This window comes from Phoca vitulina, unplaced genomic scaffold (assembly GCF_004348235.1).
Source record: "Phoca vitulina isolate PV1807 unplaced genomic scaffold, GSC_HSeal_1.0 scaffold18, whole genome shotgun sequence".
In the NCBI taxonomy this organism is placed as follows: domain Eukaryota; kingdom Metazoa; phylum Chordata; class Mammalia; order Carnivora; family Phocidae; genus Phoca; species Phoca vitulina.
In genome coordinates, this window is record NW_022589721.1 from 10,764,588 (window position 1) to 10,770,771 (window position 6,184).

Consider the following 6,184-nt stretch of genomic DNA (forward strand, 5'->3'; position numbering starts at 1 on the left):
AAGTGAGAGGACACTGATACCATTCACTGAAATTAAGAATACTCAACATGAGGTAAATTTGGAGAAGAAAAGGAAAGCTAGCTGGAGTCAGATTTGAATATTATAAGATTAAGTTGTTCATGAAACATGCAGAGACATATTCAGTGGGCCCTGGAAGACACAGGTTTGGTGCTTAAGAGGGAATTTGGAGCTGCCAAAGTAGATTTTGGATAGCTAAGGTATATATAAATGATAAAGATAAACTGTGGGTATAAATGAAGTCACTACAAGTAAAAATGTAGTGCTCACTTTAGCAGCAGTTGGAACGATACAGAGAGTATCAGCATGGCCCCTGCACAAGGGTGACGCACAAATTCGTGAAGCATTCCATATTTTTTAATCTATGGATATAGTATTTTGTGAATGATCTTTTAAATAAAAGAAAACCTTACAGAAAAAAAGGAATAAAAATATAGTGAAAGATGATGATTAGGGCTACCCTAGAACTCTTTAACAATTGAATAGATAATTTATTATTACTATTCCTAGTCAAATTGCATCAGACAACAAAAGTCAATGAAAAAGTTTATTCACAAATAATATATGAAGCGAATATACTATTCTTTCTTAACTTTAGACCTGGTGAAGTTTATATATAGTACAGAAAATTTTCTGATGGGAGATTAAGTCTGGAGGGAGAGTTTTGTTCCAATAGTATAGAATTCAGAGTTCTCGTTTATATGGTAGAACAGTTTACCTGGGATAACCATTGATTTGTTCTGTTTTTTTTAAAATCTAGGTTATCAGTATGAATTTATTTTTTAATATTGTGAGCTGCAAGAAAATTAAACTCCTCTGAGAAAACAAGCCAAGAGAGTCCCAAAATATAATCAGGGTGGAAAACTGCTCTTGGGAAATGTGAGGTATAGTTAAATGCCCCAGGATTAGCCTTATTCCCAACTTTAATGTATCCTAACATTAGAGATTTTTGTAAAAAACTACATCCAAAGACATAGCTCAAGATTTGACAAATAAATAATAAATTAGTTCTTTCTACTTTTTTATACAATTTATTTTTTTTTAAAGATTTTATTTATTCATTTGACAGAGACAGCGAGAGAGGGAACACAAGCAGGGGGAGTGGGGGAGGGAGAAGCAGGCTTCCCGCTGAGCAGGGAGCTGGATGCGGGACTTGATCCTGGGACTCCAGATCATGACCTGAGCTGAAGAGAGATGCTTAACGACTGAGCCACCCAGGCGCCCCTAATTATTTCTTTCTATTTAAATGTTCAGGTATTTGTAGATAGGAATTACATTTTAGATTTTTTTAAACTAACACCATGATTACATAGTGTAATATTGCATATATGCTACAAAATACTATATATTTGACAACATAAACACATTTGTACTTATATAAATATTATATTAATCGGTCACCATCACTGTTTATGATGGACAGCATCCGGGGGCACCTGGGGGGCTCAGTTGGTTAAGCGTCTGCCTTCGGCTCAGATCACCATCCCTGGGTCTTGGGATTGAGCCCCACATCAGGCTCCTTGCTCAGCGGGGAGTCTGCTTTTCCCTCTCCCTCTGCCCCTTCCCCCACTCATGTTCTCTCTCTCAAATAATTAAAATCTTTAAAAAAATAAAAATAGGTTAAAAAATTTATATGGGCATCGTCTGAATTTCTAATGAGTTAACTGAGTTATTCAGAAAAAGATTATTTCAATATGAGTAGCTCCATTCACATAGCAAGATAATTTCTCGGTAAACATTTCCTATATGGATAGTATATGTGAAGGGCAACAAACCTTCTGTAAAGATAGCAAATATTTTAGGCTTTGCAATTCATACCATCTTTCATAACATCTGAAATCTGTCCTTGTAGTGCAAAAACAGCCGTAAAAAATACATAAAGGAATGAGTGTGCCTAGTGTTTAAAAAGAAATAAAAAACCTTATATACAGCCACTAAATTTTGATTTCCTATAATTTTCATGTGTCACACAATAGGATACTTTTGGTTTTTTTCAATATTGGGGGTTTAAAAGACTCTCAGTTCAGCATGCAAAACAAACAAAAACAGGCAGAAGGTCACATTGGGCATTTGGACTATAGCTTGCTGACTTCTGATCTAGTACCTAAAATCTCCGTGATTTTTCTTTCAAACTGAATGTATGCAAGCAGCATAAACACAGGCTAAGATTGAGTTCTCTGGATTCTGAAAACTCTGAGGTTGGAGCAGTGTGATTGCCCCCCCCCCCCCCCCCGCCCCTCACATCTTCCTATTCCTCTTCTTTGACATAGAATTAATGATTTTGTTGTTGTTCTTATTGTGTTTCATAGGCTCAAAAACATAGGTTTTTGGAATGACTGCATACATGTATGACTGAATAAAAATATTAACGGGATTTGTACTCTGGCAGGGCACTAGACACAACCCAAAATCAAATGACTCAGTTTTCTTTTCTCCCCAACATTTTAAATGTAGCTGCATTTTAAGAAACCCAGTTTCTTCACTGATGTTGACTTAACTCACAATGTGCAAGCATAATCAGTTTAAAATTCCATATCCATTTCAATTGTTCACAAGGGAACATTTATCATAAGGTCAAAATAAATAAAGCACATTATTGGTTCTGTACTTGCAATGCCGAGGCATTGAAAGGCAAGTTTTTTAATGACTATAAAGCACAATTATTTTAAATGTCATTATTTTTTAAATGTCATTATTTAATAAATATGTGTATATAAGAAACCAGATAATTATATTGTTTTTATTTTGGCTACTTAATAGTGTCCTGAACATTGGAACATTTGTTTCTCAGAATCATGTATTCAGTTGTGCTAACATTTCTAGATATTTAATTATTCAGGTAATAATAGTTTAACAAACCTTGATATATTAAAGCATAATAGTTAAGACCATCAGGTCTGCAATTAAACAAAACTATAGATCTCAGATCCAATTCTTACTAGCTATGTGACCTTGTACAATATGTGACTTCTTTTCCTTGTCTTTGCATGGAGGCGACAATTGCTAGCTCAGAGGAAGTTAACACTTAAAAAAGTTAATATGTACAAGTTGTTCACAACAGTTTCTGGTGAATTTTAAGGACTTAATACATGTGAGCTTTTTACATATATTTAAATAAGTCAATAAAATATTGTCATAAATATGCTTATTTTTAGTTATCTATTTCATCCCACTCAGCAAGTATAATATAGGAGAAAATAATTAGGAGCTATTAGAGAAGATTTTAGGCAAATTGGTTCATGCATTAAGAATATTTTTACATCATACAAGTAACCTACATTGAAAATGAGATCTGAAGGAAAATTCCTACCAGCAGAAAGCAGCTAAAGGCACTGTGGAATTTTACCCCAAATCACAGAAGAAAAAGATATCTTTTCCTTTTAAAAGGACACACTCCTATCCATCCATCCATAAGCATGCTTTTGTTTGTATTGAGTTTCCTTTACCTTCAGATATTTTAAGTTAGAAGGCGAATCTGTCTTCTTTTGATGTGAATAAATCCACTTTGGTTGAATGTTGCCTCTTCCTTGGCTGTGGAAGCATATTAATGAGAAGATTTTTTATAAGGCTCTAAATTATCTTGTATCATGATCACTAAGAATATATAGTGGTCTCAAAAGTGGATAGAATTAATAAGTTCAGGTGTCAAAATGGAACTAAAAAGGGAAAAACATGAACTTTTTGTTAGAAATTATTGCCTTATATCTTGTCTTTAATTTTTTGATGATGAAGAGTAATTTTAAAGAAATTTATAGTTTGGAATCTTCCAGAATAAGCATAAAGCAAATAAATAGCTCTTGATAAAAAGCAAATAATCCCCAAATATCATCAAATACAGGTGGATGGGTTTTGTTGTTTGAGAGTTGCTTGCTGTCCTTGTTGCCATTGTTCTTTTTAAGACACTATGTCTTACAGAGAATAAAATATTTGGCAGTGGTTGGTTTTCAGTGTCTAAGATAAATACTGTACCATCTCTAAGGTAAATCTTAACATCCTAATTAGTTCCTATTTTATAATTTTGAGAATGCTAATTCATATATTCCAATATCAGTTTTTCATTCAAGGTACAATTGAATCATATCAGTTACTTTTTAATCTCATCAGAGATAAATTTTGACAGGACATTTTTAGTGAGAGCTTATGAATCTGTTTCCCAATGTAAGAACTATTAATTTATAGTAGCTTCTCTTATACTCAGATGCTACATTGTTATCACTTGCCTGCCTCTCCCCAACACCCAAATAACCATTATTTTATTACATTGCTTCTTTTCTTGTTTTCATCAAATTATATTATTTAGTGCTAGTCATTTTTTAACTTAAAAAAGTTATACCATAATGTACTTTTCATTTTTGCTTAATTTACTCATTATTCCACCTATCATATCTATGTTGTTCTATGTATCAAGCATATATAAAGAAAATAGTGTTTTTTTTCATTTTTGTTTTAAAAAATATTTGTTCTGTTTATTTGATTTGTCAGTTTCATTAAGGGAACATCATATATGCATGTAATTTAGAGAAATTTTATTTAAAATTAACATCTTGCAATGCTTATTTACCCAGAATTTCTACCCAAGAAAGCATTATATAGCTTGGCTTTTTTTAGCTATACGCTGCTAGATGCAGCAAGGTAAACTGATTTCCCTAACGAGTTTTAGGGATGATATATTTATTACAAATAAATGAAATGCATTCCAAGAATAATTTAATAAAGTTTCCCCCAAATCTACATTTCTTCCTTATCAAATTAGATGGAAATACCCATCGTCATAGGCAACCACAATTTCTCTTGGTGGCTTTAATGTTTTCAGTGGGAAGAGAATAATGCAAACCTAAATGTAAAAAATGCACTTTCACTAAATCAAAGGGAAATTTAATATTGTTCACAATACAAAGTTTAATAAGTGTTACCAAAAGGTTTAAAAATAACATAACCATTTATCTTCATTTACATCTGACACCTTAATGTAAGACTTGGCTCAGACACATGGTTCATTTAATCAAGTAGGCTATTGTCAACACAAGTCCACTAACAGATGTTTATATAATACGGATGTCTCATGTTTTAGGTGCATAAATAACATCTGGGAGATTATTATTTCTCAAGATTATTTATTTGAGAGAGAGAGAAGACAGAGAGAGAGAGAGCAGCAGGGAGAGCACCAGAGCGAGAGGAATAAGCAGACTCCACGCTGAGTGCGGAGCCTGAGGTGGGACTTGATCTCACAACCTTGGGATCATGACCTGAGCTGAAATCAAGAGTCGGTCACGCAACCAGTTGAGCCACCCAGGTGCCCCTGGGAGATAATTTTTAAAAGTGAATGTTCATGGACTTAATTCTCAGAGATTCATTTCAGTAGGTCTGGATTAGGGCTGAAGTTTGGACTTTTGATGGTCAATCTAGAACCTTTTAATGCAGATTTTCCACCCATCTGACTTTGAAAACCACTGTGACTGGTCCTTTTTCTGAACTTGCTATAGTTCACTTGTATCTTTTATAAAGAATGAAGCACATAGTTCAGTATTATAAACTGTTTTCCTGGTAAGGAAATAACATAATTTTATCAATGGTCAGAAAAATGTTTATATTGTTTCTATTCTTTTTTGATGTTAAGTTTTATTTTGTAAACAGAATATTAAGCACATTAATTTTAAGGAATAATTTAAATACCTTCCATATCTTTCCTAGATGTCAAATTATATTTAGAATGCTTCATTTATACCTTCTTTTTTCTTAAGTTTACTTGTGTTTGTCCATATAGCCACTATTTTTTATGTAAATCATTCACGTTGCTTTTTTTTTTTTTAAATTAAAAAAATACTGAGTACCTACAAAATACCATATATGGTTCTTGAGTTGCTGGGATTACAGATAAATAAGGTCCTCTCCCTGAGTAAACTACCTGATTATGTACTATCTAGTAGGGACAGAAGATAGGCTATAGACATAAATAACTACATATCAGGTCGTAATAGGAATTTTAGGGAAAAGTCAAACAAAGTTGGTTGGATCACAAGTCGTGTGAAGGCTAGCTATTTTATATAGAGTTATCAGGAGAGGACTCTTCGTGGAAGTGACATTTTAGCAGATACCTGAATAAAGTGAGGGCAACCACCATAGACATCTGGGAGAAAATATTCAGGTCAAGGGAGTAGCAGTTGAT

At 33.2% G+C, this 6,184-nt stretch overlaps 1 non-coding gene across 1 annotated transcript; it reads left to right on the top strand.

The window, feature by feature from the left end:
• The first annotated feature begins 269 nt into the window (after positions 1-269).
• LOC116639635 lies at positions 270-376 on the top strand. The gene has a single exon (XR_004300885.1). It is a non-coding gene; the product is annotated as a U6 spliceosomal RNA (small nuclear RNA).
• The last annotated feature ends 5,808 nt before the right edge of the window (positions 377-6,184 follow it).